The sequence below is a fragment of the Schistocerca americana genome, chromosome 1, assembly GCF_021461395.2.
Source record: "Schistocerca americana isolate TAMUIC-IGC-003095 chromosome 1, iqSchAmer2.1, whole genome shotgun sequence".
Taxonomy (NCBI): Eukaryota; Metazoa; Arthropoda; class Insecta; order Orthoptera; family Acrididae; genus Schistocerca; species Schistocerca americana.
In genome coordinates, this window is record NC_060119.1 from 269,336,559 (window position 1) to 269,348,982 (window position 12,424).

At 41.6% G+C, this 12,424-nt stretch overlaps 1 long non-coding RNA gene across 1 annotated transcript in view; it reads right to left on the minus strand.

Moving 5' to 3' along the window:
• Nucleotides 1–439: 439 nt before the first annotated feature.
• Nucleotides 440–12,424, minus strand: part of LOC124545663 — a 61,123-nt gene continuing 49,138 nt past the window's right edge. The window contains exon 3 of the long non-coding RNA XR_006967641.1: nt 440–564. This is a non-coding gene — a long non-coding RNA (uncharacterized LOC124545663). The remainder of the gene's footprint in view (nt 565–12,424) is intronic.

Here is a 12,424-nt window from a genome sequence, read left to right on the forward strand (position 1 = left end):
ACCTCCTTTGGTACACCTAGTCTCACCACCTTATAAAGGGATTTCATGGTATCAGGTATGGAAGAAATAGGGAAATCATTGTTACACATTGCCCCTACGGGCTGAGGTTTCGTAGCAAACTCTTCCACTCTATACTGACCCTCTCTTGTACTGTCAGATCACTGACCAGTGACGTTAATTCTGTAATTATAACTTCATCTACTCTAATTCGTTTAACACCAAACTGTGCTTGCAGCCCACAATTCTTAATAAGTCACTGATAATGATCTTATAAATCATAGCCCTGACTTGTAATCTACGAGGCTGGCCCCTCGAATGTGATTCATTCTGCAAGAACAGCACAAGTAATTCGAATTTCGGGTGCCGAACTAACAACTCTGTGCGCACTGTTCACGGCCTCAGGCTGCATTCCAGGCAACTGCATGGACTCACCCATGACCTCCTGCAGCTTCTGGGCTAGCCCCGCCATGGCGGTTTCTGGAAATTGACCGCACACTGATACTGCAAATGCGACCTCTTCCTTTCTCAGCCGAGCGGCACCCGGCAATGCTCTGGCTGCCATGACTGAAACAGGACACAGCAAAGCATAGCAGAGTCTAATTTATAACCTAAGGCTAACAGACTACGCATACAACTTCACTACACATAACCACACTCTGCCACCAGAGAGGTGCGTGGAATTTAGATGGTGTGGGATTTGGGCTGGGGGTTGTGCGGATGTGGGCCCCGTTTTAATAGCAATTTGTTTAACATGCAGAATATCAACAAAGAAAACAAAAATCTTTCTGGCAAAATTCTTTGTAGCCCAAACAAAACCTTAACAGGGTTCAAATAATAACATAAACTGTCCTCTTTAAAATAATAATATCTAACATCGAATAAATAATTTGACTTTAGCATAGAGAACTAAATACAACATATTTAGTACGAGTATATTGCCCGCGATCCATAGTACTCATGACATTATTAAGTCCTTATACTAAAAAATAAATAATAATGATAAATTAGTCACATAAGACAATATAACCATTTTCAATACACTTACGCGAACCACTGGTTTTATAACAACAAAATCATACTACAATTCATTATAACTGTTTACAAAACAGAACCACTGTTGCAATAGAACTAGTTTCAATTCTCACTTCATCGACGCGGCTGTTCAACCATCGTACTTTTTCATTATTTAGAGTCAATTGCAACTTTTTGCATCCTACAGGTACCTTGTCTAAATTCTTTCGCAGCTGGTTTCGCGACTGGTTTCGATAATTTGATGGCATTACTAGACAGTAAATGATAGCATCATCTGCAGACAGCCCTCTGAATCATTTGTGAAGGTCAGGAACAGCAGAGGACATATAAAACTTCTTTGGGGAACGCCAGATACTACTTTTGTTTTGCTCATTGACTTTCCGTCGGTTATTACGAACTGTGGCCTTTAAATGAGACTGTGGCAATGAAAATCAGGTTATAAAACATTCTTTAACAAGCTGTAGCGGACGAGCTGAAGACATGTAGAAGATTTCTTTGAAGTGGCTTAGCAGCTCTTGAATGGATTAGAAGTCTAGGTATTAATCATTTTTATGGTTTTATTCATTTTGTAAGATTATTCAGTTGTATGTTAGCTGCACTTCAGTTTTATTGACACACTCTAAATAAATAAATAAACAAATCGGCTACTCACTTTGTCTAGGATCACGTCGTAATTATTGTCTTGGAATAGAAGTGTCATTTCTGTTTGTCTCATTTCGCTTTTCTTTCGGTTGTCTCCTGTACTATACTGTATGAGTTCTGTGTATGGTCCAAGTTTTATCGAGCTATGTTACTTGGCAGTGACACATCATACGAAAGTTAGATTAACGCTTAAGTTTTCCACAACACTCGTTCATCACTTACGGAACCCTACAGGCGGCCTGTAGCTTCAGCAAAACAATAAGCCTCCCGATGCTCCAGAGTAGAATTGGGCGGGTTTGAGAGAAACTCTGCGGAAATGAAATTGCTTGGCTGCTCCGCCAGGTCACTTTTTGGGCTCCAAGAGCGGCACTCTTTAAAGGCATCTCCTAACAGTCTCCTTGATTTGTGGTCGATGATTGAGCGGTCGTGAATCTGAGTGGCTCCCCAACGCCTTCGGTTCCCTGCAGAACCCATAAAACCACGACGCGTTGCCGCCGTCGTCAAGAGCGAAGGGAGTTACTTGATATTAACACTTAAATTTCTATTCAACACGCCACCTTACGGGGACGTGGTAGGAAGTAATATGTTACCCGCCTCTTCGTGGAACGTAAGCTCTTGGAATTTCAACAGTAGCCCTCCCCATGATACACAACGCCCTTTCTGCAGTGTCTCCCACTGGATCTTTGTGCTCGTACAAGACTTTTTACAGTAGCAGATAGCGCAGCAACGACGCATGGCAAGAGTGCGCTTGAACTTATTCACGTTAAGTATACTGTAACACAAGCAATGTTTGCATAAATTTTACTGATTTCTTTTTTTGTTGAAACCAGCAGATGTATATGTTTGGTGTTTCTCACGTTTCATGAGCGGCGCAGCAGCTAAGCCGCAACGAAAGGAGTCTTCCATTTGGGCCGGACACAGACGTCAGAGAGCCGGCGGCCGAGCGCAGGATGAAGATGCCAGAAGTTCTCTTAAATGCAGTGGACTATGTTTTTAGCAATGAATTCATGTTGGATAAACGAAAATGTAATGTTGTAACTTGAGTCCTAAGTCACAGTTCGATGTTACCTGTTCTGAAAGAGCCTCGCCTGATAGCAGATGTACATTGAAATACTTACGAAATAAAACGTTTTGTGTCTTCTAAAAAGAAAAATGTTAAAGAATTAATTATTTTGAAAATTGATGACTCCAGGTTATTTGTACTGAGGCGTGTGTGAGGATCAGGAAGAGCAGTGATTTTTATTGAGTGAAAATTTCTGTACCTTACGACCCTAAAAGAAACACGTGTTTAATCTCTGACTTATCGAATTTGCGAGAAGTGATATAAGCTGTGAATCCAGGAATGATTTTCAAAACATAGTTATCTGAAAGTTATATCCGTGAAACATTATCAATTTTATTATTCAAGAGGCGTCTAAACTGAACAAAACTTACATAATTAATAATTGCTTGGATTTGGGAAATGTAATGTGTTTACCAGCGATAATTGTGTTTACGGATCTTGGTGTTAAGACATCCTTGGTTCGCATAATAAAGGAAAAACGAATAGAAGAAGTGCTTATGCCAAAAAGATAATTTTTCTGAATCATTCACACTATTCAGTGTCCACAATTCGACCGCTAGAGTGGCGTGAACCTTTCTAAATAATAATTTTATTAATCTTCGGATACATAGAGGTGTGGGTAAACGCGATCTCTGTGAAGAAGGTCGCAGGTTCGAATCCTGCCTCGGGCATGGATGTGTGTGATGTCCTTAGGTTAGTTAGGTTTAAGTAGTTCTAAGTTCTAGGGGACTGATGACCTCAGATGTTAAGTCCCATTGTGCTCAGAGCCATTTGAACCATTTGAACCCTAATATATCTGTAGAGAGATTGCGACTTGACCCACCGTGAGATAGTAACATCTCAACTTTTTAAGAATATCCGAAACGCTCTGGTCACGACTAAACGATCCCTTGGCGTAAAGAGACACGCTTCGTTTGATATTCTCTCTCTCTCTCTCTCTCTCTCTCTCTCTATCTATCTATCTATCTATCTATCTATCTATCTATCTCTCTCTCCCTCTCCCTCCTTCTCCTATTCTATTAATCGAACATGGTGAAGGTCAAAGCCAATTGAGTGAATTACACCTACTTAAGATTTTCGCAGTGAGTTTACATTTTGGATTAAGTGGTTATTCTACTTTAGATACTCCCAGATTGTTAGTCGTAGTTATTTTATGGCAGTTACTGTTTCCAGTGATGTTCACCAGTATAATAGAACAGTAGGGGATCTCTTTGCCTACTCATGCGCAATACATCACGTTTATATGTTTTAAGCTTAGGTATGTAAATGTGTCGAATTAAACTGAAGCTAACATAGTACGCTGAAACTAAGAATAATTCAAGGAGATATGGATCGCAATGAATAATCTTGCACTAGAAACCGCTTTGAGAAGTTTTTTGAGTGCAGAATATTACAACATCTGAGTATAATGTTTGTTACTACCTCCAAGGAATGCTGTATGATGTAAATTAGATACATTAGATTTTTGGTTCAGAGTAGCTTAGAGAAGCACCATCTTTACGAACGATTGAAGAAGTCAGTTCATATCATGAATTTGGCTGAATTTAATGATTGGAAAGAAGATTAGTGTGCTTCGATAGCTTTTTTGCCTTCTAGATGCCCTTTTCTGTTCCTAGGATACTATTTTGTTTTCATGGGATACAATTTTTGTTGTAACGGGTACGTTGATACGATCGGTGTCTTCAGCATGAAATGACATTTACGTTTGACCGAGTCAGATTTAAACATCAAATTGGTGATTGAATACTCTGACGCCGTTTCACGCGCTACTTCGATATTCGCTATCGGCGTTCATTACGGGTCAGCAGAGAGTATTGCCTGACAATTACCGTGCGTATTTAGACGATATCGGGAACAGAACAATATTAATTCAATTTGCCTTTCATGTACACACAAATAAAGCAGATATCGGGCCGTATACAGCGACTGTGAAGGTCAAATGAGCACTGAGGAGGAAGGTTTAATTATTTGCCGAAATGGTGACATTTATCAGCAGAGGACATATAAGTATTATCGGAAACACATTCTAATCTCATCCATAAAATATCCTAAAAATACATATCCTAAAAATGCATACTTCTTTAAAAAATACTGAATTACAACGTCATAATCAGTTTAGTTCTCTATTTAAAGAACTGATGTTCGAGGATATCATTTGTGAAAGAAAACTATTATATTTAGTCTCTGCGACTGCATGCCGTTTTTACGTAAAAGAATCGAATTATTGAAACGTTTAGCAAAGAAACAGTACAACAGTAATAAATTCAAAGCTGATATTTTTAAGTGTTACTACCTGTAACCATTATGCCACTAGTATTTTTTGTATTTCATGTGTTAAATAATCTACGCTTCTTACATTATTGTGCCTTTTGTAGCAAACTAGACACATCTTAGAACAGAGACATACTAATGTTTATGTTAGAACAAACCTGCATGAGTGTGCTGTGGAGGGTAGCTTGTGTGAAAAGAAGGAAAGTGGTTGCCAAGCGCAATCGACTAGCTGCTGTAATGCTGACCGATAGGAGCCCGGCTAGCAGCTACCACAAACGCAAGAGGCGCGTACAGTGCAGGACGCAGGAGTGTAACTTTGCTATGATTTGCTGCTTCAAATGTATGGCTCGTTGCGTCTGTCCACAGGCTCGGAGACTTTCTCTTAGTTTTAGGTCTGAAAAGTGCTGCAGTCAGTGGTTCTAGTAACTCGGCAGAGCAGAACGGATGATGCCGGGAAAAATTTAGCATTCCTAAGTTAATTATGGCTTCTACTTTCTCAGGAAGCAGTAGTGACCCCGCTTGCGAATTAGCCGAATATACATTTAGCGCTATTCACTACCACACTATGCTGCTCTAAGCGTTTAAAGACTTCCAACAAGTGTTTATGGTGCTGTTCCGCAGAAGAGAATGTCATCTACGTAGCCAAACCAGAATGACAACCTTTGCAGCACGGTCGTAAACATTTGCCAAGACTGTGCAGCATCACATGGACCAAGTGTCATGAAGAGACTTTCGAAGAAGCTGATTGACATGATTATGGCTATTTTCTGTACGTTTTCATTTGCCACGGGAATTTGTGTGAAGGTCTTTGTGTAGTCTAGCACACTAAACACGGTCGCTTCATGAAGAGCATAGTTATAATCTCTTAGCAGGGGTGCTGGGGATCTATCTGGCACTGTCGTTGCATTAAGTGCTTCATAATCACCACGCGGGCGCCATGAGCCACAGTTCTTTAAAGTGGAAAGGCCACGGACCGCTAGAAGGGCGAAAGAGCAAAGATTGGAATTCTTCTTGAAGCAGAGAGTTGAATCCTGCTTTTCTGATAGCCAGACGGTCAGGAGCTATTGACCTAGGCATGCACGAAACTGCTGGATCATCGGTCGTTTTAATGTAATTGACGATATTGTGACGTAGGAAACTGTTCAAAGTAGCTTGGCGTGTTTACAGCGTGCCACCTGGCTGAGCTTGGCGCTGTGTATCACGGCACTGCATCGCAGTCTGGCAGTTGTAAGACCTGTAATGATGTTGACATCTCTCCCATTCACCATATCGGGTTGCAGGTGATAATACATCAGCAGTTCTCCTCCAATTATGGGTTTCGTGCCGTCAGTAATGGTGCGGTTCCAGGGGAAGACACAGCGCAGCTTGAGGGCCAACTGAATACGTTGAGTGCCATCAGTTACTATGGATTAATTGTATGCTGAAGAGAGCCAGAACTAAGTCGGTGGCCGGCAGTTGTACAGCGTCCACAAAAAATTGTTGTCCTGTCTTCCAATCACTGACAAAGAGAGTCTGAGACTGTGATTGGCAATCCGAGACCCCTATGTCCAACTGCCGTTGGCATTTGGGTAAGCACACGGTGTGGCGTACTTGAGCCCCTGCTCTCCAAATTTCCTGCGAGACCAACAGAGAGAAGGTGGCTGCTTTCCGTCACTCGGTGCCAAGGAGTTCTTAGAGGATCGACTACCTAATACCTTGCGACAGTGGCGTCTGTAATTGCTACAGTTGCGACGGGACAGCAGGTGACTAATCTGTTCAGCCAGATCGTCGAACTTATGTGCGAGGCAACTGTAATCTGCACGAGTCACTACTGACGACAATGCGCTATAGCACAGCGCTGCCACCGCATTGATTAAAGTCGGCGTTTTGCGTCTTGTATCCTGTCAGCCAGATCTCCGCTGGCATCTAATATTTTAGTCTCAAACGCTATTATACGAGGTCTAATTGAAAAGTAAAGAACGATAGGTCGCGAAATGGTAACCACTGTGAACATCAAAACTGTGTTATTTGCAACGGTTAGCTACACCTTCCAGCTACTTCTCTACACAGCCGCCGCTCAGACCTAGACATCTGTCGTAGCATTATATCAACTTTTCAATTCCCTCGTTATGGAAGACAGCTGCCAGTGCTTTTCGACAATTTTCTACTCTGGACTGCAGCTCGTTGTCTGTATCAAAATATTGTCTTCATAGCCAGCGGTTCATTCGAGCAGAGATAAACCTCAGAGGTAGCCAATTATGGGCTGTATTGTGGGTGATCAAACACTTCCCATCGAAAACGCTGCAGGAGCATCTTCATTGCCCCTGCCGAGCGCGGCCGAGAATTGTCGTGTAGAACGAACCGCATGACAGTTATGTTATGTGGATTGCATAGCTTCAGGTGAAATATTTCGTCAGGCCGTAATACTTGGCGGGAGACAGTAATTTCTAGCCATCTTTACGTTTTCAGTGTGAGCTCAGAACTGAAAAGAGCGACATGATGCGATCGACAGGCATAGTAGACACAGTGCCCAATGCATCTCTGCAATGTTTTATCAGATGTACATTGTATTTTCCGTTTCGCAACCGATCGTTCCTTACTTTCCGAATAACTCTCGTAGCTTTCACATAGGCTGTGTGCATAGCAAGGTATCAGTTTCAGTGCCTGCATCGTCCATACCACGGTACCTGCTTCTGATATTGTGATGGTTTTGTGTCACCAATGTCTTGTTGCATTATAACTTAACCACACACGCTGTTCCATGTCACGGATCGCGCGGCTACTCCCGCCAGAGGTTCGAGTCTTCCCTCAGACATGGGTGTGAGTGTTGTTCTTAACATAAGTTAGCTTAAGAAGTGGGTAATTCTAGTGTCCGATGACCTCAGCTGCTTGGTCCCTTAGGAATTCACACACATTTGAACATTTTGTACACAGGCTGTTCTTGTGACGCAGAAGCTCTGCGAATTAATTCGATCATTAGTTTGTCGTAGGACTCCTGCTCAGGAGATGCACTTACTAAAAAATCGATTTTAGCCGCGGTACCATGATCGAGTCGAATGTGGCGTAATAAAAAGTTATTTCCACCTGCGCGAACCCTAACATAGGATTATGAGGCCAGAGTGAAGGCAGTCTGTGGTGTCGCTCACAGTTCGTGGTGCCATAACAAAGTCGACACCTCAAGTTGACATCACAGAATTTAACGATGCCTTGCCGCATTCCACAACGACGAATGGAAGGCACTGGTAAAGTCACTCCCTCTTTCCCTGCCCTGCAGTGCAACTTTGCAGAGGCCAATATCCAGCCAAGAACAACAACTCCTGTCCCAGTTCTGACTTCCGATGAAAAAGGCATCATCATCTACCTAGGACGCATTTGTTACTCATGTCTTAAGATGAACTGTCATCCTGAACTTTGTGAACTTTGTACTTAAAAAAAGTTATTAGTAAATGTGTGCATCAAGTGATGCTTTAATATTCAAAGACAGTTCTAAATCCCTGTTGCAATAGATTCTATAATCTTAAATAAATTTATTGATCATTCTTATAACAAAACGAATTGCAGTAGTTGTTGTTGTTGTTGTCTTCAGTCCAAAGATAAGTTTGATGCAGCTATACACGCCACTCTATCCTCTGAAAGCCTCTTCATCTCCGAGTAACTACTGCAACCTACGTCCCTTTCAATCTTCTTACTGTATTCATCTCTTGGTCTCCCTCTACGATTTTTACCATTGACACCCCCCCCCCCCTCCCGCTTCCCTCCATTACTAAATTGGTGATGTCTTGATGCTCCAGAATGTGTCCTACAAACCGATCCCTTCTTTTAGTCAGGTTGCACCACAGATCTCTCTCCTACCCAATTCCATTCAGTACCTCTCCATTAGTTACGTGATCTACCCATGTAATCTCCAACATTCTTCTGTACCACCACATTTCAAAAGCTTCAACTCTCTTCTTGTCTAAACTGTTTGTCGCCCATGTTTCACTTCCATACATGGCTACACTCCATACAAATACTTTCAGAAAAGACATTCTGACACCTAAATCTACAATCAGTTTTAACAAATTTATCTTCTTCAGAAATGCTTTTCTTGCCATTCTCAGTTTACATTTTACGTCATCCTACTTCGACCATTATAAGTTATTTTGCCTCCCAAATAGCAAGCCTCATTTACTACTTTAACCGTCTCTTTTCCTTATCTAATTCCCTCAGCTTCAACTGATTTAATTCAACTACATTCCATTATCCTCGTTTAGCTTTAGTTGATGTTCAGCTTATATTCTCCTTTCAAAATACTGTCCATTCCGTTCAACTGCTCTTCCAAGTCCCTTGTTATCTTTGACAGAATTACAATGTCATCGGTAAACTTTTGAGTTCTTATTTCTTTTCCATGGGCTTTAATCCTTACTTCAAAATTTTCTTTATTTTCCTTCAATGCTTGCTCAATATACAGATTGAGTATCATTACGGATGGTCTACAACCCTGTCTCACTCTTCTGTCAACCTTTGCTTCCCTTTCGTCCCCCTCGACTCTTATAACTGCCATCTGGTTTCTGTACAAATGTAAATAGCCTTCCGCTCCCTGTTTTTTACCCCTTCCATCCTTAGAATTTGAGAGAGAGTATTCCAGTCAACGTTGTGAAAAGCTTTCTCTAAGTCTACAAATGCTATAAACGTAGGTTTGCCTTTCCTTTACCATCTTCTATGAGATGTCGTAGGATCAGTGTTGCCTCTCATGTTCCTACATTTCTCCGGAATCCAAACTGATCTCCCCCGAGGTCGGCTTCTACCAGTTTTTCCATTCTTGTGTAAACCATTCGTGTTAGTATTTTGCAGCCGTAACTTATTAAACTGATAGTTCGGTAATTTTCTGTCAGCACCTGTTTTCTTAGGAATTGGGATTATTATTTCTTCTTGAAGCCTGAGGGTATTTCGCCCGTCTCATACGTCTTGCTCACCAGATGGAAGAGTTTTGTTACGGCTGACTTTCTCACGGCTATCAGTAGCTCTAACAGAATGTTTTATAATCCCAGGGCCTTATTTCGACTTAGGTCTTTCAGTGCTCCGTCACACTCTTCACGCAGTGTCATATCCCCCATTTCGTCTTCATCTACATCCTCTTCCATTTCCATAATGTTGCCCTCAAGTACATCGCCCTTGTACACACCCTCTATATACACCTTCCACAGCCGGCCGCGGTGGTCTCGCGGTTCTAGGCGCGCAGTCCGGAGCCGCGCGACTGCTACGGTCTCAGGTTCTAATCCTGCCTCGGGCATGGATGTGTGTGATGTCCTTAGGTTAGTTAGGTTTAAGTAGTTCTAAGTTCTGGGGGACTGATGACCACAGCTTTTAAGTCCCATAGTGCTCAGAGCCATTTGAACCATTTGAACACCTTCCACCCTCCTGCTTTCCGTTCTCTGCTTACGACTGGTTTTCCATCTGAGCTCTTGATATTCATACAAGTGGTTCTCTTTTCCCCAAAGGTCTCTTTAATTTTCCTGTAGACGGTATCTATCTTGCCCCTAGTGAGATATGCCTCTACATTCTCACATTTGTCCTCTAGCCATCCCTGTTTAGCCATTTTGTACTTCCTGCCGATGTCATTTCTTAGACGTTTGTATTCCATTTCGCCTGCTACGCATTCTTCTTATACTGTATTTCTTTCTCTCGTTCTTGTCAATGGTTCCCTAATTCTCTTTCTGAAATTCCCAACAACCTCTGGTTCTGTCAGTTTATCCGGGTCCCATCTCCTTAAATTCTCACCTTTTTGCAGTTTCTTCCGTTCATAGCCAATAGATTGTGGTCAGAGTCCACATCTGTACCCGGAAATGTCTTACAATTTAAAGCCTGGTTCCTAAATTCTGTGCCGGCCGGGGTGGCCGAGCGGTTCTAGGCGCTACAAACTGGAACCATGAGACCGTTACGGTCGCAGGTTCGAATCCTGCCTCGGGCATGGATGAGTTAGCTTTAAGTAGTTCTAAGTTCTAGGGGACTGATGACCTCAGAAGTTACGTCCCATAGTGCTCAGAGCCATTTGAACCCTAAATTCTGTCTTATCATTATATAATCTATCTGAAATCGTCCACTATCTCCAGGCCTCTTCCACATATACAACCTTCTTGATTCTTAAACAAAGTGTTAGATACGATTAAGTTATTCGCTATGCGCAGTTCTAGCAGGCGGCTTCCTCTTTCATTCCTTAACCCAATTCCATACACACCTACTAATTTTTCTTCTCTTCCTTTCCCTACTATCGAATGTCAGTCCCCCATGGCCATTAAATTTTCGGCCCCCTTAACTATCGGAATATTTTCTTTTATTTCAACACACATTTCCTCAATCTTCTCTTGATATGCGGAGCTGCTTGGCATATAAACTTTTACTACTGCGTTCGGTGTGTTCTTCGTGTCTACCTTGGCTACAAGAAATGTTTTAGTTCCATTCCGCGATATCCCGGAGCAGTCCATGAACCCACAGGTACACTGAACGATTGTAGTTTCGTCAGGGCATAACACAATCTCACAGCGAGTCAAGATATTGAGGGTACTTTGGTGGCCTGTGTGTCCTGCATTTCATGGAAATTCTTTATGCACTTTTGAAAGTTAGACCTGCTTCTTCGTTACGTAAGCTGATCGTTTATATTGCGATCACGTCAGTGTCACCAATGTCAGAGCAACTAGGTGTTAGTCGACTGAATAACTGTAACTGTGCCAACTGTACGAAATATGAACTCCAGTGAACAAGGAACTAATAACATTTATTAATTAATAAACACGAAAAATGTGCTAGATAATACTTGAGACTAGTCAGCCCTAGCGAAGAGCTTGATAGGAACAGTCTAAAACTGCCAAGAAATTAATATCCTATGTAACTTTCATGGAACTTTGCACTGCACCCAGAGAACAAACCAAAACTAACGTCCCTGTCAGATGGAGCACAAACTCTTCGACAGCTCAAGCAAACACAGCAGCAGGCGATAACTGAGATCTCGGTCGCAGCATGTTTAGTCAGAGTTTCTTCCTGTTTATTGACTTATTGAATTAAATATCATATTCCTAACAACTCTTACCAACATTTATTGAACACTTGTAAGATTTTTGTGCTATTAGAAGATGATTCTGGGAGAAAACAACAACGAAATACGATTTATAGCCTCGAAATGTTTATTCTCTGGTGAACTACCTTTTATCTCAGTTCATACTCATTCTTAGATGACGCTTAAAGCACTCTAATTCGTGCCGTTCAAGCAAATATCCGCCAAATCTAGATTGGTGCTGCAGATCGATTACGTTGTTTTAAAATTATACATTCTTCACTAAAAATTATTTATTTTTTTTTTTTTTACAGTTACAAGTCTTTCATTTGGTTTTATGACATATTTCATTTTTCTGTACCTAGAAATTGCATTACTGAAGTGATTCTCCTAGGGACCGCATAGCA